Source organism: Bactrocera neohumeralis, unplaced genomic scaffold (assembly GCF_024586455.1).
Source record: "Bactrocera neohumeralis isolate Rockhampton unplaced genomic scaffold, APGP_CSIRO_Bneo_wtdbg2-racon-allhic-juicebox.fasta_v2 cluster09, whole genome shotgun sequence".
In the NCBI taxonomy this organism is placed as follows: Eukaryota; Metazoa; Arthropoda; class Insecta; order Diptera; family Tephritidae; genus Bactrocera; species Bactrocera neohumeralis.
This window is the reverse complement of record NW_026089622.1, coordinates 25271505-25295115: the sequence shown is the minus strand read 5'-3', so window position 1 is coordinate 25295115 and position 23611 is coordinate 25271505. Positions and strand designations below refer to the sequence as shown.

The window sequence follows — 23611 nt, the reverse complement described above, 5'->3', positions numbered from 1 at the left end:
GACAGATCAAGCTGTCATGTTATTTTTTCAGTATTGTTTCGCGTTTCATCGAGGAAGAACCTAGGCCTGAACATTTGGTTTTTCGGCCGGTGGAATGATCATTCCCTGTTTCTTTAAAAATGATGCTGGAGAGAACGAACGGAGGATGCAGTCATGTGTGGAAGTTCACGCAAATGAGGAAAGTTCTCTGATTGCCATTCACTTAGGAGTGGCCAAAAACGACTTCCGATCCTAGACCTAGGATTCTCTGGGTAGCTAAAGAATATCCGTTTGAAGACGAGCTAAAGTGAGAAGGCGTTGTGCGCTGGGTTTGAGACACGCCACTTAAAAATACGTACCCAATGAAAAATAAAAACTAGCCTCGGATGCGAGACCCCCCTGATGACGACCATGGCAAACGAAATCAGGACTACGATTTGAGAGCATACATCCAGTCCTTTAATTGGGAACGTGCCGCTGCCCAGCTGGATGTCCACGTTAGAGTGAAGGCTGACATCACCGCTATTCAAGAATGCGAAAGAAAGCACAAATTCGCTGTGGCATTTGTGGTGGGAGAGAGACTCCGTCGCCGAGTTCTGCCATTCACCCCGGTGGATGAATGTCCAGCCAAAATCCGCATCAAAGAGAGGTTCTTCAACATATCGCTGATTTGCGCTCACGCCTCGACGAAAAAAGGGCGATGTGACCAAAATGCCTTCTCTGAGCGCTTTGAGAGCACCTATGAAAGCTGCCCCCACCACGCTGTCGAAATAGTCCTTTTCCGGGGCCCGAAATATGGTTATTTGTAGTACTAGATGCCAGCACAAGAAAATACATCAAGCTACCTGGCTGTCTCCGGATCGAAAAACCACCAACCAGATCGATCACGTTGTGATATACGGAAGACACGTCTCTTGTGTTTTGAATGTGCTTACGTTTTGATCGGACTAAGACTCGCAATCGCCTCTGTGCAGCAAAAACGCACGTCAAAAAACACAAGGAGGGTTCGATGTCAAGAAGCGGCTATCACAACAGACATCCGAGCGATTTTCTACTCGACTTGCACTCCTGCTCTCTGAAAGCACTCGTCAACAACTCGGTATTTGGGAACTGTGGAACGGCATTTCAAGCTCTTTACGTACAGCTGCAACCGAAACAATTGGTTTTCGGAAAATGCTAAAGAACAGCTGGTACGCCGAGGAGTGCCGTGTCGCAGCGGAGAGAAACCAGACTGCCTACCTCTCAACGTTACGATCAACCACAACACGTGCGGGATGGGATAGACACCGAGAGTTGAAGAGCGAAGCGAGACGCATTTGCAGACAGAAAAAGAAAGAGGCCAAAATGCGTAAGTATGAAGAGCTTCACAAGCTGGCCGACAAGGAAAATGCTCGAAAATTCTACGAAAAAATGCGACTAACAGAAGGTTTCAAAACCGGAGCGTACTCTTGTAGAACCGAACGACGTGATCTATTAACCGATGAACATACATAAATTATATAGGGAACACTTCTCCAGCCTGCTGAATAGCAGTGAAGGCATAACGCTAGGAAAAGGCGAACCCAATTCCCCAATTGATAACGATGCAGCAGACGTTCCGCATTGCTCGCCCATGAAGAAGTTCGAATAGCAATTACCCGTTTGAAGAACAACAAAGCGACGAAAAACGCCGATGATATTGGTATCGTTGGCCTCAACACCCGTGTCGTTGGTTCTGCTTTCTCCATACTGGATAAGAAGCAAAGCAAATGGGTCTGGTAGTGAACGATGACAAAACAAAATATCTCTTGTCGTCAACAAACAGTCGTCACATTCGCGGATAATTTCGTCCATCTTGGAACCAGCAACAACACCAAGCAACGTCAGCGTCGAAATCCAACGCAGAATATCTCTTGCCAACAGGTGCTATTTCGAACTAAGTAGGCAATTGAGAAGTAAAGTCCTGACAACAGCTGATGAGTCGACGTTACAAGTCGAGAGAAAGGTTCTGCGAAAGCTCTGAAAGTATTCGACGCGACGAGTCGTACCCGACCGGTGAAGCAGAGTAAGAAGAAGGCCTCCAATCCGTAGGAAAGACCACGTGGAGAAGGACCTGGTTTCGCTTGGAATCTCCAATTGGCGCCACGTAGTGAAAAATAGAAACGGCTGACGTGCTGTTTTTAACTCCGCTTTGATCGTGTAAGCGGGGTCAATGCCAGTAAAGAAGAAGAAGAATAAGAGAACGTAACCGTCAATTGTAACTACTTGATGGCTGAAATTAATGCTCACGATCTCAACGACATTAGCTTTCAACAAGACGGTGCCACTTCCTACACATCACATCAATCAATGGATTTATTGAGAGAACACTTCGGTGAGCAGATAATTTAACGTTTTGATCCGGTAGTTCCCTATCAAGATCGTGTGGGGATATGTAAAGTCTAAGGTCTATGCGGACAGTCCAGCTCCGATACGAGCCTTTGAGCGAAATATCACGTATATCATTCGACAGTTACCAGTCGAAATGATCAAACGAGTCATAGATAATTTGGATTGACCATCTGAGCTGCCGCTTTTAAAGGAGATTTACTTAAAAAAAAAAAGCGATAGGATTTATTTTCGAATGTTAATAAACATTCCCCATTTAATTTGATTTTTTTTTTAAGTAGGGAACCTTGAAATTGAGCTTGAATATAGTTTTTAGCAATTTGTAGTTTACCGCGCTTAGAGATAATTTTTGGGCTATATGGAATTCAACAGCCTTGTGTGGCTACGTCTAGTTTATGGTCTTTAAGTCTATGCCAATAAGCCAGCGAAGACTGATGAACTTGGTACGATTGTTGAACGTGAGACTGCAGCAGTATCGGCCGATTTATGCTTGAAAACCGTCGAAAATTGGACTCAGCTTCTGGACTTCTGTTAGCGTATCCGTAAAGGCCATGTAAAAGAAATTGACATTCGTACATTATGGCATCGAATATACTTTTACAGAAATAAGGAGTCTTATTGATATCGCGATTTGTTTAATTAAAAAAAACTTTTGTAGCGCTCTTTTTGAAAAACCTTTTATTCTTGTATAATAAATTTTTGCTTTTCTTTCGTTCAAAACAATAGTGGACAACCATATGTTTACCTACTATGTTCGTATAATAGAATGATGCGCATACGATTATAGAATTTTTATACTCTTGCAATATGCTGCAGCAGATAATGTAATATAATAGTTTTAATCACATTACATGTTCGGTGTTTATAACATCTAAAGCTAATCGACATAGATATGTATACACATATATACTTAGGTGGAAGTTTTGAGAATAACAACACAAGTTGAATTCCAACTAACAATACCTGTAACGAGCAATCCACATTAACATTGGTTCAATACTTCTCCTCCCGATTTAAATGTAAAGGTTTTTGACTTTATATGTATAGTATACATCGAAAAAAAAATCGGGCCGATAAAAACCTTACCTCAGATTTTAAACTGTTAAGTAAGATGTTTTAGAAATATAAAGTGAACGTATAATATTATTTGTGAAAACGAAGTTATTCAACGAGTTAATAACGGAATGATAAAAGAGATATGACATATATGAATCTTAAATAAATCAGTATTACCAGACATCGCTTTTATTTTTAAACGTAAAACTTAAAACTAACGTAAATAACCCCTAAACCTCCCACTCGATCGAGTTGTTTGACTCGAAATCCTCCATCTCTAGCGGTTTCTAAGTCGATCCTGGCACCAATGGGTTGACCAGATTCTCTTTTTTCACTAAGATGATATTATTCATCTTTATATTCCTCGTGCACCGAAGCTATTTGTGCCATCTCTGCAAAATAGTTAGGTACTCGCCACTCCATCGCAATCTTTGATGCACTTGACGTATCTATTGCCATTGTTTCAGTCCAGAGGTTGAGACGAAATCAGGAAATCGCCGGTCGTTAATGCTTTCTCTTCAGGATCGACGTAGAGTGGTGTAATAGGACGCGAATTGAGACGGTATATTCTTATGTCCAATGTCTGCAATTGACATGACCTGCGCACCTACGTAGTGAGACAAATGATGCTTAGCAGACTTCACAGCAGCCTTCCAGGGGCCTCTTTGATGACTGCATGTAACGTAATACTAATGCGTTCCCGAATCTGCGATTGCTGATTATTCTCACCCTGCCATGCTTCAAGATCATTCTTCAAAAGTCGGTTGACACCAACATAAGCTGTACCCGTATTATGATGTAAGTCCCGATAGGGTTTGCCTCAGGTGACGAAACGAGCACAGGCATCTAAAAAGCTTGTGCTGCTGATAAGTCATATACCAGAAATATTCATGTGACATACCACAGACGCTGAATGAATATTTTCCCAGTTACGAGAACAAAGGATAACAATCTGTAGGACCAAAGAGTCGCGCCATCTCGCTTGTGCTAAGCGCTGGCGTTTGGAGTGGAGATCTCTCTTCTTCGCTTTAGATCGACACGAAAGAATAACTGTTCCGTCAGTGCGTCCCATCTTAAGCCCAAAACGGAAGCCTCTCTGGTCTGTGCCGAAGTGTCGAACACCACGCGGATCTTTGCTGTGACCGCATGATAAGGAGTGTAGTAGCAACTGGAAGCGTGGTTGCACTGAGCCCATGTGTATGAGTTCTGCTTACTCCGTCATAAATTAAATGCAGTTTTGCCTTAGGACTCAATCCGCAATCATACAACGCTCTAGTCTATGAATTTTCTGTGAGGCCAGTGTGTAAGAGTCACCTAGTTCAGTTATCTTTCGTCGCAAAAGCAACACTACAATATAATGGCCAACTGAAGTACGGTTATGAGGGGTCTCGAGGATCTGCCCACACTCATTCATTGTCAGATCTTCAACCACCATTATTTCCTCCATTGGACTCAACAACCATTTAGCGACCAAAAAGTTAACAAACGTCAAATTACCCCTTTGGAAATGTTACCTAATATATGAAATCCTACTGTCACGGTATCTGTTGAATTTGAATTTTTGAAACTTATCGGTAGATCTGAAAATCCGGAAACATATATTTCCATGGGTTCATCCCAAATATGTTTTTTTATTTTATTTTTTTAGAACAAAAGTTATTGTTTTTTTTCGTAATTCAGCATAAAAAAATACTTGCCATTCTATATTTCCAAACTTATACGTTTAAGCCCTGGTTAGGAATGAAAATAAGTCGGTTTTTTTATTCATTATGCCAATTATTCTTATAGGGAAATCAACCTTATTATCGATTAAGATCTATGCACTTTTGCATGTGTTTGAACCAATTGAGGTATTGAAAAATGTTGGCTTCTTAGTTTATATTTAACAAAAGGATCGTATGGATGATGACACATCAAATCGTTGTGTCGTAGTGAGGTATGATCCTCATCGGCGGTTGGTTTTCCAGATTTCTTGAAGGACGACTGGCAAACAGATGGCTGTTCATGACTCATTTATTGTTCTGCCATGTTCTAGTAGTACGGTTGTGATATACATATACAGTTGTTCCAAAAAAAGGGCAACCGTTTGCTTGGAAGTCCTTTGTGCGCGAACACCTTTTGTTGGGTTCGATGCATCTTGAAACAACCATGTAGTGGACCGATCTTTACTACCTTCACAATCTCATAGACGTGTTTCGATACACAGCTATGTATCTTTTTTTAACATTTTTCCCGAGCAATCGACTCGAGCCTTTTTGAGCCATCGAAAAATTGTGGTGTATGAAGTAAATTTTTTTTTTTACAGTCAAATGTCTATGCAATTTTTAATGTATACACAGTAATGACTATAGTTGCCTATATATTATGATAGGTCACATAACGTTCTGGCAATATTAGTTTGTGTACAGCATCAATAGTTTTTTGGAGTGATCTATGACCTCGATTGAATACACCATACCATCGATAACAACTGGCCCTTGATGGAGCTACATCGTTAAAAACTGAATTAAGTCCATCGATGCACTGTAGGTGAGTTAATTCACGTCGAAAGTTGTAAAAAATAAATACGCGAAAATGTTGGCGGTTTATTTTTATTTTTTGGCTGAGATGCATCTTTCAAATCACTGAAAGCAACACAAACAGCGGTCGTATATGAAAGTTTTTGAATTGTGTACTCGTACGGATGTTTTTGGAGCATTTGCGCAAACACTCCTCTATTCAGAAGTACCACGCTATATCATCAGGGCTGAAGTGCAAAAATGTGTGTCCCGTAAGTAAGGCACACCAGTTGATGTATTCCCCCGAAAATTCATATCAAATATTTTGGGTCGTGTATACCTAGTTAATCCAGGGCAGACTAAGTGCTTTTATCTGTGACTGAGATTGGTTAATATCCCCTGAACATGGTTATTTTAAGATGCATGTCTTCCAATAAGCTTGCTAGAAGATGGCAGTCATGGTAACAGTATGCTTGTTGAATCAACATTGCAAAAAAAGACAATCCTCTTATACTCGTATCTACTACAAGGTGGGTTCCAAAGTAGAAAGGAATCTAGCGCCCCTGGTGGCGCCATTTATATGTCGACTGTGGCGTTAGAATCTGGTATCTTTATCGATTGTCCAGTAAGAATTTCATGACATTTCATATTTCATTTTATTATCGGTGCGAAAATGAGCTTCGAACAAAGAACCAACACTAAATATGGTTTTAAAATTGGTGAAACTTTTACCGAAACGTTTCAATTGATGAAACAAGTTTATGACGATGATTGCCTATCCCGTAGCAGAAAGTGGTTGTGGGGACATAAATGATGATCAACATGTGGGCCAATCAAAATCCGGAAATTCCATCGAAACTGTTCGTGAGTTCATCAAAAATTGCCAAAATCATAATTGAAATTCATGGAAATGGAATTGAACATCACATTTTCACCGAACATTTGGGCTTACGAAAAGTGTGTGCATGGTTTGTTCCGCACAAATTGACTGACGACCAAAAATTGCTCAGAATCCATTATTCGAAACACGATTATTTGACCAAGAATCATATTTAAACCATTAACCACTCTCCGTATTCACCTGATACTTGTATGGCACCGTGCGACTGCATTATGCATACATAGAGGCAATTCAAAAGGTTTGCTAAAACACTCAATCGACATGCTTTTGGACCGAGCAAAAAGCTGTATTGAAGCAGAAGGAGACTATTTTGAATAAAATAAATTGATTTTGTCGAAAAAACCATTTGTTATGTTTTTTAAAGTCATGTTTTCTTTGGAACGTACCTTGTATGGCAATTCCCCAATAAGTCATTATGGAGTCATTAGTATGTAAATCGTGATACGAAGTATGTCGAATTGGCTCACAATGTTTTACGCTGCCAGTTTCGACATGCCAAGAAGTATTATTATTATTTTATTTTTTTGAATGCACTACGTGGAACTGGTAAAATTTCCCTAATTCGCTATATTTTGCTGAAACACGTTATTACACGTTCAACGTACGCTGATAAAATCAACGCTTGTTTAAAATCATGGCGACTGTGGGGTAATGTTTAAGCAGTACAACTGACAGTGAACATAGGCGTTTTATGCTTTAAGATCTCACTAAGCTGATAAATCTCGATAGTTTCTAAACCGTGTATAAAATCGAACGCATGCTTTCAGATGACTTCATTCGAGGCGGACATAATTCGCCCTATGTCTGTATTGTTTCCTAATTTCACAGTACAAAGCAAACACGTCACAAAATTTTTACTTTGGCACCACTTAATCAACACGAATAATTTTATTTCATGGGAAACGATACGTTCCATTGTCATGGTAGGTATCTGAAATCATTATAGTCCAAACACCTGTCATGAGGCCTCGTCATATCGTAAAATCTCACTGTTGCCTGTTTGGTCCAAACTACTAGAAGTTGTAATCAGAAGAAGACTCCAGAACATAATTGAAGAAAAGGCATTATACCAGTTCATAAATTTCGATTTAAATCTCAACATTCCACAATCGATCAAGTTCATCGAATAACGAGCATAATCGAAGATGCTATGGAAAAACAGCCTATTTTTCTTGACGTATCCCGCTATCATCATTGGTTCCTAATGTATATATTATACAGAGAAGGCATCTGATGGAATTCAAAATAGCGTTATATTGGAAGAAGGCGTCGTTGGGAACCGATTTCACCCATATTTCGTACATGTCATCAGGGTGTTAAGAAAATATTATATACCGAATTTCATTGAAATCGGTGTAGTAGTTCCTGAGATATGGTTTTTGGTCCATAAGTGGGCGACACCACGCCCATTTTCAATTTAAAAAAAAAACCTGGGTGCAGCTTCCTTCTGTCGGCGTGGTTATTATCCGATTTCTTTCATTTTTGAACTGTATATGGAAATACCTGAAGGAAGCAACTCAGTTTGGTTGACATAGCTTAAGTAGTTTCTGAGATATGTATAAAAAACTTAGTAGGGGCGGGGCCACGCCCACTTTTCCAAAAAAATTACGTCCAAATATGCCCCTTCCTAATGCGATCCTTTGTGCCAAATTTCACTTTAATATCTTTATTTATGGCTTAGTTATGACACCTTATAGGTTTTCGGTTTCCGCCATTTTATGGGCGTGGCAGTGGGCCGATTTTGCCCATCTTCGAACTTAACCTTCTTATGGAGCCAGGAAATACGTGTACCAAGTTTCATCATGATATCTCAATTTTTACTCAAGTTACAGCTTGCACGGACGGACAGACGGAGGGACGGACAGACAGACATCCGGATTTCAACTCTACTCGTCACTCTGATCACTTTGGTATATATAACCCTATATCTAACTATTTTAGTTTTAGGACTTACAAACAACTGTTATGTAAACGAAACTATAATACTCTCCTTAGCAACTTTGTTGCGAGAGTATAAAAAAACAATCGTACGGCAATCTTAACACAAAAGTGGCAAAAAAAATTTGGAAAATTTGGAAGAAACTAAACATTCCGTTAATCAATGAAAAAACTGCGTCGGAAAAATTGAAAACAGTGCTAAATAAATATCATAATGAAATAAAATTTAAAAGTAGACCAAGTAAGTCTTCAACGTATGGTTTATTTGTCTTCTTATGAACTGGCGTAGAAATCGCTTACGCGATTAAATCCGAGTTACCAACAACGCGCCAGTCGTTTCTTCTTTCGCTATCTGGGGCAATTCGAAATACAAAGTGCAGCCAGGCCTTTCTCCACGTGATCTCTCCAACGGACTTAAGGATTTCCCTGCTTCCGCCGGTGGGTACTGAATCGAAAACTTTCAAAACCGCTGTCTATTGATTTACTGACGATTTCAATGTCGTCGTATACCTCGTCGAGCTCATCGTATCATCATCTCGGTATTCGCCGTTGCCAATGCGCTTAGGACCATAAATCTTTCGCAAAACCATTTTCCATGGGTTCCTTCCATTTTGTTGCCCTTCAGGCGGGTAATGGCTACTCGAACCTCATCCATTCCACCATCATCGATTGGGGAATCGGGTTCGCCATCTCCATATAATATTATTTCACAGTTACTGATAAGTGCTTTCAGAGAGCAGGATTGCAAATCGAGTAGTAAACTGTTTAGCTATCGGTTGTGATTGTAGATTCTCGACGTACAGAAGCGGGCGCGTATCTATGCTACAACAACATAGTTGTCCGAGTCGATGTTAGGTTTATGGAGCTTACGCACATTAATCAATAATCTAATATTCACCACCCAAACTATCAAAAGGGATAGATACGAGCGGGATCCTCTCTTATCGTTTCGTCCGTGAAGCAAGACGTTCCACCGCAACTATTCATTTTTCTAAAACTGCAACCTTCGCACTTTCTTTTTGTGACTTCCCGCCAAAGTGACGTAGTGACGTGATTCCCGGAGTTCGCCGCAGTGTCAGTGTGTGGAAACCAATATTAAAAAAAATAAAATTGTTATCCTAATCAAAAAAAATTCATATATTCAGTTGGTTAAATAAACTTAATAAATACTGAAAACAGAGTGTGCGATAGAAAGTGCTTTTGATTTGGCAAAAGTATACTATATCAAGTAATTATACTAGTGTCACACGTTAACAATTCATATATGTATATATATATAACCGGAAAAAAATATATACATATATTAAAGTCAACATAGAACATACAAAGTCACGGTGAAAAAAGAAACAAAAGAAAAGACAAAAAACACACGGAAAGATCACATAAGTTGAACACACAAGAAAAAAAGGAAAGTGACTTGAAGTGAAGTGAAAAGATACAGAAAAGAAACAGAAATTGTAGAGTGAGTGAAAAAACAACAAAAAACCTACTAACATCAAACGGGCGCGGTATTAATACAACAAAGTTTAACAAACATAAAACCTAAAATCAAATACGGGCGCGTTATAATCACAGATAAATTAACAAACACATAAACATATATAAGTCGCAGGAGACTACGCCAACGAACAACAAAGGAGGAAGAAAGCTAATCAACAGGGACAGCGCTGGATATATGTACATACATATTTATAAAACTAACATAGGAACAAACAGGGACGAAAAAGGGGATAAGCAAAATAACCCAAAACCCCTGGCGGAAAATAATGTGAGTCCATTCCATATATTAATTTGATATATATATAACAAATTAATTTAGTTCTTATGCACATATATATGTATGTATGTTAAGTACAGTTTTGCAGTATTTCGGGACACCGTTAACTGTTTTTAACAGTTCGATATATGTATATCTAGAAAAAAAATAATAATAACTGCAAAAAGTACAGTACCCGTCTTTTGCTCAGCTTGTGTCATTAGACACCCCGTTATATAATTTCAAAAAAAAAAATAAAAATTCCTAAGTCAAGTATTACATACTTAAAATATTTCCTGCGATACCCCTTGAAAGAAAACCAAATATATACGTACATATATAATTAAAACATACATGTACATATATCTATAAGCATATTCTTGTAAAATTGCAAATTCTTCCATTTTAATATATGTACATATTTATATGCATACATAATCATATGATACATATGTATGTACATACATGAACTAATTTAACCTACATAATATATAATAATACTAGCTGACCCCGCAGTCGTTGTCCTGCGTGAAATTAGGTGTTTAGAAATGAAAAGGTTGAATTTAACATTTCACTTTTTTTCAATGTATCACAGCTTGATAAACAACATTTTTCGGTTTCTGTTCCGGTGTACTATAGAAAAGATGGTTTTCCAACTCGTGAGCAGGCCACGTATATCTGGCCGAGTGAAAAACATAGCATTTCCAAATGTATACCATACACTATGCGACTATCATTGTGTCTCAAATGTAATTTTCACTGGAAACTGAATACGTTTGAACTGAAATGGCAAATCGTTAGAACTCAGAGGAATTGATAGAATCAAGCATTCCGCCCCTTTGTATTCAATAGCTGCGTCACAATCAGTCAGGTTCCATTACACAGTTTCAAAGATCCAACTTTGAAACGCAAATGATGCGGTGGCATACCAAGCCTATTCAAAGAATTTAGAAATTCCACGATCGATCAATTTGTATGAGCGCAAGTCTCCCGGAATTTGACTATGAATCTTCCAGTTTAAGTCAACAACATCGGTATTTTTGGCAGCTAACATTGCGCGTGCACTTAAGGAATTGTAGTTACGATAATTTGTCCAATGTCAGAATATTCGTGATGAGTTCATCTTTGGTGAATTGGTAAAGGTAAGATGGAATTGATATCAAACCACCGGAAGTATCAACCGGAATTTACCCATTTCCAATTCTTAGCGAATACGAAGTAAAATGTCTTCGGCAATGTCAATTTTGTTCGTATTCCATAATTGACGCTAATTTGATGGCTGATCATCGCGAAAACTGCGCGAACTTCATTCCAGTGATTATTATGTTCCAGCAATTGTAATTGTAATTGTATGTATACTGATGAAAGTTGAGAAAATCTCGTAAATGTTAATTTTGTTGCTGGGGGTGTTTTCTCTGTCTGTACTGTATTCTCTGTGTTGAAATAGACTATTTGGTCATTCTCCAAATTAACTGCGAGACGCACAACAGTGGGAAAACGTTCATGAATCGCAAAAGTAAATATCATACAAAGCGCTTTATTGCAGTTCACGTATCGACCGTATCGTTCAAGATCAGTAACCGCCATGTTGCTTCCTTTGGTGACGTATTTACACACGTATTTTATCGATTACACCAAACTGCAATACGCAACATTGACATGACTTTTGAATGTGAATTAGACAACAGTGGCGAATATGGTACGATCCATATGTTGTCGACTTCGATGTGTTGTTAATTTCGATATTCACGCCTCTAAATTGAGTGCTAAATGTTCTGCATTGTCATCTGGTGAGCGACGCTGATTCATTGGATATCCATTATTTCTAGTTTGTGTTTCCGAAAGAAAAGCACCTGGATAGTGTTTCGTACATTTATTGTCAGACATACAAACCGAAGTGGTATTGTGATGTCCGTAAGGTACATGAACCATATTGGGGTCGTATAATTCTATTTCTATCTCTGGATCAGGAATTTCCGCAGAAATGATTTCATCAATTTGATTTGGTGTAACCACCATCCAAAGAAGAATATGTGCGTGCGGCAAACCTCTTTTGCCACTCAACAGAGTAATCTAGCATCTAACAGCACCACATATACGTTGCTTTAAGATAAAGTTTACAAAACATCGCAACTGTTGTTTGAAAAGTTGTCCTTTGACATCGTGACGATCGCTTGCTGATTGCCTGCGATCCATAATTTCATTCGTATGTCATCGCATCCTGGGAATACTCGGTCATGTGCCATGGGCTGTCAATATACATACTTATGTTGATGCCAAAACGAACGCGACCTCTTCGTGGCATCGTAACAAATTTCAATCTGTAATTGAGCACTTTGTGTGAAACACACATAACGTTTTCACGGAATAAATTTCAATAATTTTTTTTTGAATAACCGGAATAAAGAAAGCAAACGACAAATTTTACAATGTGAAAAACAAAAGGAAAAAAGTTGAAAAAAAAAAGTTTGTATGAAAAAAAGTTATTTTTTTGGAATTGTCCAACTTTCCGACTTTTCCTCACGAAAAGCATACGGTTTTTTTATTTCTGAACTTTCCTCGATCCACAGCGAACAACCTCTGAAAATTTCATCAAGATTGGTTCAGCTGTTCTCGAGCATTAGCGTTACTAACAGCATTCATTCGTTAGTATGGGAAAAAGAAAAAAGATCTTTTTAGGGGTTTTCCGGCAATTATTCGAATTTTTTTCGCCATAAAAACTATCCTTGACTATGTCTTCGGCAATGTCAATTTTGTTCGTATTCCATAATTGACGCTAATTTGATGGCTGATCATCGCGAAAACTGCGCGAACTTCATTCCAGTGATTATTATGTTCCAGCAATTGTAATTGTAATTGTATGCTGATTTGAGAAAATTGTAAATGTTAATTTTGTTGCTGGGGGTGGTTTCTCTGTCTGTACTGCATTCTCTGTGTTGAAATAGACTATTTGGTCATTCTCCAAATTAACTGCGAGACGCACAACAGTCGGAAAACGTTCATGAATCGTAAACGTAAATATCATACGCAGTTCACGTATCGACCGTATCGTTCAAGATCAGTAACCGTTTACACACGTATTTTATCGATTACACCAAACTGCAATACGCAACATTGACATGACTTTTGAATGTGAATTAGACAACAGTGGCGAATATGGTACGATCCATATGTTGTCGACTTCGATGTGTTGTTAATTTCGATATTCACGCCTCTAAATTGAGTGCTAAATGTTCTGCATTGTCATCTGGTGAGCGACGCTGATTCATTGGATATCCATTATTTCTAGTTTGTGTTTCCGAAAGAAAAGCACCTGGATAGTGTTTCGTACATTTATTGTCAGACATACAAACCGAAGTGGTATTGTGACCGTTAGGTAGATGAACCATATTGGTGCAGAAATGAGTTCATCAATTTGATTTGGTGTACCATCCACCAGCCAAAGAAGAATATGTGCGTGCGGCAAACTCTCTTTTGCCACTCAACAGAGTAATCTAGCATCTAACAGCACCACATATACGTTGCTTTAAGATAAAGTTTACAAAACATCGCAACTGTTGTTTGAAAAGTTGTCCTTTGACATCGTGACGATCGCTTGCTGATTGCCTGCGATCCATAATTTCATTCGTATGTCATCGCATCCTGGGAATACTCGGTCATGTGCCATGGGCTGTCAATATACATACTTATGTTGATGCCAAAACGAACGCGACCTCTTCGTGGCATCGTAACAAATTTCAATCTGTAATTGAGCACTTTGTGTGAAACACACATAACGTTTTCACGGAATAAATTTCAATAATTTTTTTTTTGAATAACCGGAATAAAGAAAGCAAACGACAAATTTTACAAAAAAACAAAAAAAAAAAAGTTGAAAAAAAAAAAAAAAAAGTTATTTTTTTTGGAATTGTCCAACTTTCCGAATTTTCCTCACGAAAAGCATACGGTTTTTTTATCTGAACTTTCCTCGATCCATGTGCCGGTAAACATATGATCTCCGCGTGACATATGTACATACTAACTTTTTTTTATGGGGGTTGTTTTATTTTTTTCGTCATAAAAACTATCCTTGAGCCTCAACGAACATTTAAAAAATTACTGGCAAAATTGGTATTTTTAATAGCATTTAAAATCATGTTCGTTTTTATTCCTTTTTAAAATCGTATTTGAAAATTTTTTTTTCGGAAAATTTTCCAGAATTTTCTTAAGTATTCTCCTTGTTTGGGCGGAGACCTGTCCGAATTGGTGGTAATCACCGAAATCGATCCAGGCATTCTCCAGTTATAAGCGTAGTAACTAACGTCACTTTCTTTTATATATATATGTAGATTAAACTACCTGCTTGGATGTTCAATTCGTGTCTCCAAACACACGACCAAAAACCATTAGACAAGTACTCGTTATTTATCAACGAAAATGGTTAGATCGCTTATATCATTTTTAGGTAATACAAAAAAAAACTAATAAAAAAATATTCTCCATCAAGATTTATACATACTGCATGCGCTCAAACCAATTTTACTCAACGCATTTTTTCCATTCCCTCGCAAAATTCAGTCCGATTCTTGTGCACAAAAATGGGTATAAGGATACCTCCAAAACATGGCTATATATGAATGAATATTTATCAACGAAAAGCATTGTCTTCCAAAATATTCTCCATCAAGATTTATAAATCGTTGACCATTTTCGAAGCACTTTTTTTCTTGATTGTGAGAATCCAAAACAAAAGAGCATCTTCTGGCGAGTCATTATTGGGTGCCAAGTCAGGGCTGTACGGCGGATGACCCATCAATTCGACGTTTTGGCCCGTCAAAAGACGGTTTGAGCCGATGTGTGAGAGCTCGCATTGTCATGGTGCACAATGATTCGTCTTCTCTTGTTCGTTTTTCGAATTTTTACGAAGACTTCAGGCAAACAAATGGTGGTGTACCACTCAGAATTGACCGTCCTACGTTGCTCAAGTGGTGGCGACTGCCACATGACCAGTTTTGCAGAAGAAACAGGCGATCATTTGCTTCGAAGTGCTTTTTCCACGAACAACTTTTGTTGGATTTGGCTCGTCTTGAAAGACCCACACGGTCGATTGCTGTTTTGTTTCGGGCTCATACGCATAGATCCATGATTCGTCACCTGTGACGATCTTATAAGCGTCGTCCACGATTGAATTCGTTGTACCAGTTTTTCACAGTGCTATAGGATGGTGCTTCATAGCCATACAAAGATTTTAGTTCATCGCTGCACTCTTGTCGTGATAATCCACGTCGAAAGTTGTGAAAAATGATCGCACGAAAATGTTCACGAGGTAATTCCATTTTTTGGCCGAGATGAATTTTTTAATTCTTTTTGTTCACATAACGGTTGTTTGTAAGTCCTAAAACTAAAAGAGTCAGATATAGGGTTATATATACCAAAGTGATCAGGGTGACGAGTAGAGTCGAAATCCGGATGTCTGTCTGTCTGTCCGTCCGTCTGTCCGTCCGTCCGTCCGTGCAAGCTGTAACTTGAGTAAAAATTGAGATATCATGATGAAACTTGGTACACGTATTTCTTGGCTCCATAAGAAGGTTAAGTTCGAAGATGGGCAAAATCGGCCAACTGCCACGCCCACAAAATGGCGGAAACCGAAAACCTATAAAGTGTCATAACTAAGCCATAAATAAAGATATTAAAGTGAAATTTGACGCAAAGAATCGTATTAGGGAGGGACATATTTGGACGTAATGTTTTTGGAAAAGTGGGCGTGGCCCCGCCCCCTACTAAGTTTTTTGTACGTATCTCGGAAACTACTATAGCTATGTCAACCAAACTCCACAGAGTCGTTTGGAAGAAATCGGATAATAACCACGCCCACCTCCCATACAAAGGTTATGTTGAAAATCACTAAAAGTGCGTTAACGGACTAACAAAAAACGTCAGAAACATTAAATTTTACGGAAGAAATTGCAGAAGGAAGCTGCACCCAGGCTTTTTTTTTTAAATTGAAAATGGGCGTGGCCTCGCCCACTTATGAACCAAAAACCATATCTCAGGAACTACTCAACCGATTTCAATGAAATTCGGTAAATAATATTTTCTTAACACCCTGATGACATGTACGAAATATGGGTGAAATCGGTTCACAACCACGCCTTCTTCCAATATAACGCTATTTTGAATTCCATCTGATGCCTTCTCTGTATAATATATGTATAGTACATTAGGAACCAATGATGATAGCGGAATAAAACTTTACAAAAATACGGTATTTGAAAAATATGTAAATGACGTATAATGAAACCTCGATTATCACTTTATCATGCGAGAGTATAAAATGTTCGGTGACACCCGAACTTAGCCCTTCCTTACTTGTTATTTAATATTTTTAGCAACTTGACTAAAATATGGAAGATTATGAAAGATGAAACGTTACTTACAAATACAACTTTAATTCGATGCTAATTAACTGCAACGAAAAAACAAGAAAAAACGTTAACTTCGGTTGCACCGAAGCTAAATACCCTTCACAGGTGCATTTCTGTTAGTAACTATGTGTTCAGTTTGTATGGAAGCTATAGCTATAGTAATCCGTTCTAAACAAGTTTTTTAGAGATTACATTGTTGCCTTAGAAAATAACATATATGAAGTTTCGTGAATATATCTTGTCAAATGTGAAAGTTGTCCATACAAGAACTTGATTCCGATCGTTCAGTTTGTATGGCAGCTATATGCTATAGTTAACCGATCTGAACAATTTCTTCGCAGATTACATTGTTGCCTTAGAAAATAACATATATCAAGTTTCGTGAATATATCTTGTCAAATGTGAAAGTTGTCCATACAAGAACTTGATTCCGATCGTTCAGTTTGTATGGTAGCTATACGCTATAGTTAACCGATCTGATCAATTTCTTCGGAGATTACATTGTTGCTTTAGAAAATAATCTGTACCAAATTTCGTGAATATATCTTGACAAATGTGAAAGTTTTCCCTACAAGAACTTGATTCCGATCGTTCAGTTTGTATGGCAGCTATATGTTATAGTGGCCCGATATCGGCCGTTCCGACAAATGAGCAGCTTCTTGAAGAGAAAATGACATTTGCAAAATTTCAAAACGATATCTTAAAAACTGAGAGACTAGTTCGTATATATACAGACAGACGGACAGACGGACAGACAGACGGACATGGCTAAATCGACTCAGCTCGACATACTGATCATTTATATATATACTTTATAGGGTCTCCGACGATTCCTTCTGGGTGTTACAAACTTCGTGACAAACTTAATATACCCTGTTCAGGGTATAATAACTTCTTCATTTAAAGCACATATAAGGAAAACCATGATTTTCTTACAAGATGTTTACTGACACTGTAAAGTGCTAATTTATAGTAATTACATACTGCGAATTATTTGCAAAATTGACCCTCGGCAACATATTTGCTATTTGCAAAGACACAAAAATTAATTAATTTACAAAAATGGAACTGAATAATCGCAAAGAGCAAAACATTGCCCTACACTTGTAAAAAATATCATTTAACAGAAAATAAAGTCTGAAAGGTTTATTTTATGTGGCAGAGTAGCGTTAAGCGTACGATCAAATTTTAATCTAGTTTTACGCTTGTAAATCATTTTCAGCACACAAAAACATGTGCAATTCCTTTTGTTGAAAAAAAAAATCAAATAACGCTGCCAACCACTGATAACAGCAATTGTAGGGAGATTAAAGTAGAACGAAGCAAGATATGTGTAAATACCACAACAGCTCTCCCTTAATATTTCAAATTCAAATTTAATCAGCGCGCTTCGTTGTCAAATCTGTATGCCCAACAAGATGGGCTGAAAGCCATGAAGCCGTGTAGACATATATCGAATTGCATCCATTCGTGATGAAATCATTAGAAAGAATCGTAACTTGGAAGGATCCGGAGACTTCAACTACGGCCTCTCAGCTCGTCGCTGCGATTTCTGCTGCAGAATTACAAATTTCCTGCTTCATAATGCAATCCGTAAATGCAGTCGTTCTACCTGTCAGCCGGCAATTACAATCGCCTGATGAAGATCTCGCAGAAGCCATTAGATTAGCGGACGACGCTTTAAAAGAGTTCGAAGAAACGCGACAAAATGCCGAAAAAAACTTTTTTTGGTTTTTAATAACGTTGAAGAAGTATGCCCCGAACTATGTACAGAAATAAAGGTACCACGCTACAGTAGTCGCCAAATGAATCGCTTCAATTTGAAAACGAACGACGCTGAGACATTTTATCGCATCCCTTTTTTGATACATACTTACATTTCTCATTTGAAAAGCCGCTTTCTTGACCACAAATCAGTGTTAGAAAATTTTTATGTATTTTTCCCAAAGTACGAATTTGACGCTAAAAAAGCTCGAGAAATATTTTCTTTTTATGAAAGGGTGATCAACTGTTCAGAACAAAACTTTCTTGCGGAGGTGAAAATGTGGAAACAGCGAACTTCAGGCAAGCATTTTCGGAATGCTCTCGAAGCTTTAAAAGCAGGGAAGAAAACGTCTTTTGGGAATGTTTTCAAGATTTTACGCATATTGGCGTTATTGCCTGTTTCAATAGCATCATCGAAAAGAAGTTTTTCAAGTTTAAAGTGAATTAAAACCGATTTACGAAATACGACAGGTCAAGATAGGTTTAATGGTCTAGCATCAATGAATATTCATAAGGATATTGATTAGTCAGTTGATGAAATACTAGAAGAATTCTTTCAAAAACCAAGGAAAATATAACATGGAATGTGAGATCCCGTGTAATCCTTAATTAATCACTGAGCTTCAGCGATACTGCTTGTACAAATGTAGAGAAAGTTCGAATTATATGAATAACAACAAAAATCTTGTAACTTATTATAATTGCTTATAATATGACGCGATTTTTTTTATCAATAACCTCATTCCAAACCCATATAAAAAAAACATATATTTTTATACTCTCGCAACAAAGTTGCAAAGGAGAGTATTATAGTTTTGTTCACATAACGGTTGTTTGTAAGTTCTAAAACTAAAAGAGTCAGATATAGGGTTATATATACCAAAGTGATCAGGGTGACGAGTAGAGTTGAAATCCGGATGTCTGTCTGTCCGTCCGGCCGTCTGTCCGTCCGTCTGTCCGTCCGTCCGTCCGTGCAAGCTGTAACTTGAGTAAAAATTGAGATATCATGATGAAACTTGATACACGTATTCCTTGGATTCATAAGAAGGTTAATTTCGAAGATGGGCAAAATCGGCCCACTGCCACGCCCACAAAATGGCGGAAACCGAAAACCTATAAAGTGTCATAACTAAGCCATAAATAAAGATATTAAAGTGAAATTTGACACAAAGGATTGCATTAGGGAGGGACATATTTGGACGTAATGTTTTTAGAAAAGTGGGCGTGGCCCCGCCCCCTACTAAGTTTTTTGTACATATCTCGGAAACTACTGTAGCTATGTCAATTAAACTCTACAGAGTCGTTTCCTTCAGGCATTTCCATATACAGTTCAAAAATGGAAGAAATCGGATAATAACCACGCCCACCTCCCATACAAAGATTATGTTGAAAATCACTAAAAGTGCGTTAACCGACTAACAAAAAACGTCAGAAACACTAAATTTTACGGAAGAAATGGCAGCAGGAAGCTACACCCAGGCTTTTTTTAAAAATTGAAAATGGGGGTGGCGTCGCCCTCTTATGGACCAAAAACCATATCTCGGGAACTACTTAACCGATTTCAATGAAATTCGGTACATAATATTTTCTTAACACCCTGATGACATGTACAAAATATGGGTGAAATCGGTTAAGAACCACGCCTTTTTTCAATATAACGCTATTTTGAATTCCATCTGATGCCTTCTCTGTATAATATATAGTACATTAGGAACCAATGATGATAGCGGAATAAAACTTTACAAAAATACGGTATTTGAAAAATATGTAAATGACGTATAATGAAATCTCGATTATCACTTTATCATGCGAGAGTATAAAATGTTCGGTGACACCCGAACTTAGCCCTTCCTTACTTGTTTTCTCTAAGTTTAGGGGGTGTTTTAACATCAAAAACCCCCCGCCGCCACTGATATATACATACTTATATAACAATTACATACCTACAAGGGATACGAGCAAAGCAAAACAAAAAGGAAAACGTCATATGGTGCATATAAAGCATATGCATATGCAAACATATGATAATACATACATATGATACATACAAACAATTTTACGTATTGTATTTTTTCTTTCGCGTTCTTGATTTGTTGGAGATACAAATATACAAAATAAGCGCGAGTGAACTGAAGATACTTTGATACACTTCTAAAAATTTTCAGTCTCATTAAAAAAAAAAAGATTATCGAAATTTTACATAAACAAAAAGAAAAAACACTTTCGCGAATCGAAAAATTTTATCACATAATATATTTTGCAAAAAATAATTTTTTTTTACAAAAACAAATCTTCTGTTTACAAAATTTATAATCTATACTCTTTCTATTTAACTACATTGCTTTAGCAATATTAATTTTGTATCAATTATCAAAATTACAAAACTTTAAGCTAAAAGCTTCAAACTCTATTCAAATTAATGCAATCTGACAAATCAAGAGAAGTTAAGCCAAAAACATCTCCATCATTAGAAACACCTCTATCATAGAATAGTGCGAATCACTATCGCAAGTGATCGAAGCATTAAATTCAGCAGGTTTCCCCCTAAAGAAGATTGCATCAAATCACCCTGAAATTAATAGACATTCAAAAGGAAGACTTATTAGATACAGACTTCCTTAAATTTGAAAAAGCTAGTACCACCAAAACTTTAGGGATTCAATGGAATGCGATAACAGATCAATTCTCATATACAATTGAGTCAATATCTGCTATGTCCGCCATTACAAAACGCCAAATACTTCCTCGGTGACAAAACTTTTCGAACCCGCAGGATGGCTTTCGCCAATAATGATTCAAGCTAAAATTCTTTTAAGAATTGTGGCAAGATGGCACTGAACGAGATAAACAGGTAAAACCTTTACGTTTTGAGAAATGGGTTCAATTTGCTAACAACTTACATATTATATCTGAAATTCAAGTCCCTCGATGGGTAAATTTCACCCCTAACATTAACGCAGAATTACACGATTTCTGTGATGCCTCTGAAAAGGCTTATTGCGCAACAGTTTACGTGCGCACTTAGTACAATATCAAAATATCTTCATAACTCTTGGTAGCCAATGCCAAAGTAGCACCTTTGAAGACACTCAGTTTGCCACGGCTTGAACTGAATGGTGCTCTTCTGTTAGCAAAATTAATTTCAATAGTTCAAACCCATCTCAAATTAAACGATCATAAAATCTATCTCAAATCGTAGACTTAGTTGACCCAGCAATTAGGCAACACGTTGCAAGTGCATATTACCCAGCGGATTGAACGGTCCCACATGGCTAACAGAATCACCAGAATTCTGGCCAAAGTCTACCTCCCGAAAGTCGGAAATTAGAAAATTTTCATATCACTCCAGAAGAGGATGATATTCTCCACAGATTTTCATCATTTCCTAAAGCAGGGTAGTCGCTTATATGACCAGAATCATCAGAATTCTGGCCAAAGTCTACCTCCCGAAAGTCGGAAAATAGAAAATTTTCATATCACTCCAGAAGAGGATGATATTCTCTACAGATTTTCATCATTTCCTAGAGCAGGATAGTTGCTTATATGAACCAATTCATTCAAAGACTTAAACAAAAAATGAAAGGAGCACCAAATGGTCGTTGCGTACAACTAACGCATTCCGACTTGCAACATGCCAAGGTCAATCTAATATTATATACACAAACTCGCTATTTCAGCAAAGAGAAATCAAAGTTGCTTGAAAAGCGACCTCTCGAAAAAGGAAGCTCACTTCTCGTCTTAAATCCATTAGTGGACTCTAAGGGATTAATAAGGTCAAATGGAAGATTAGCGAACTCCAGCCTTAGTTACAACGAACGACATGCCATCATTATTTCAGAGAAATCTCGCTTTACTTACATATTTCTTGCATATATGCACTAGCTTACACTGCATGGTGAGCTAAAGCCACTGTTTAAATGAGTTAAGCATCCACCCACTCTACCCGGGTAAACTGGCGCACCCTAATAAGACAGCTTAATTCACCACAGCTGATGACACCAACACAACTCACCATACCTATACATTTAAAACGTGTGAGCATCTGAATTTAAGTGCGAAAGTGGTTAGTATTATTATCAAAATACTCATGGTCCTTCGAAAATTACCGATAGGCACCTTCGGATTTATCTACATAAGAACAAATCAAAATTATTAAGAAAAATAATATTTCATTGTTTTTACTACAAAGTGCTGTGACACAAAATTAAAACTAAGGAATTGTGCGGTGAACAAACCCAAAAAAATAAAATGCAGTGACACCAAAGATAAAGCACGTATCTATACATAAATATATTATAACGCAGTGGTACATAAATCTAAATGCACATATGCATATACATATATACATATCACAACAAAAGGTGTGGTGACAAAAAAAAACAGCAGAGGAAAAAGTGTGCAGTGAAATATATACATATATGTACAAACAATTATCAAAAACAAATTCATATTTGCGCAAAATTTGGATAAAATTCCTAATTAAATAAAAAAAAACATTAACATATGTACATATATTGAAAGTGCGTGTCAACCAAAACTTAAAATTATATACCAGTGTACAGAAACTAAAAACAACACAAAACCGAGAGTGAAATCGTCAAACTAAAAATACAAAACATAAATCAAAAACAAACACTTTTCGGGCGCGAAACCTAAAAGCAAACTAAAAATGAATAAACGAACGCGCGAAACCTAAAAGAAAACATAAATCCGGCGCGAAAAACGCATAAACATTAAAACAACGAAAAAACACAAGAACGAAACAAACGGTCGCGAACACTTCAAACAAATATATGTACACACAAACAAAACAACAGCAGAAGGAAGAAGCCAGCTGGAGCACAGAAAGAGGAACAAAACGGTTATTATGCGGAGGTTATTATATAAGTTAACACCAAAGATCTTAGTAACCCCACAGCCAACTTCCGGCACATGTCTTAAGAATAGT

At 37.5% G+C, this 23611-nt stretch overlaps 1 protein-coding gene across 1 annotated transcript in view; it reads left to right on the top strand.

The window, feature by feature from the left end:
• LOC126764112 (uncharacterized) overlaps positions 1-23611 on the top strand; it is a 423412-nt gene that overhangs the window by 214659 nt on the left and 185142 nt on the right. The gene's annotated exons all lie outside the window — the stretch shown is intronic.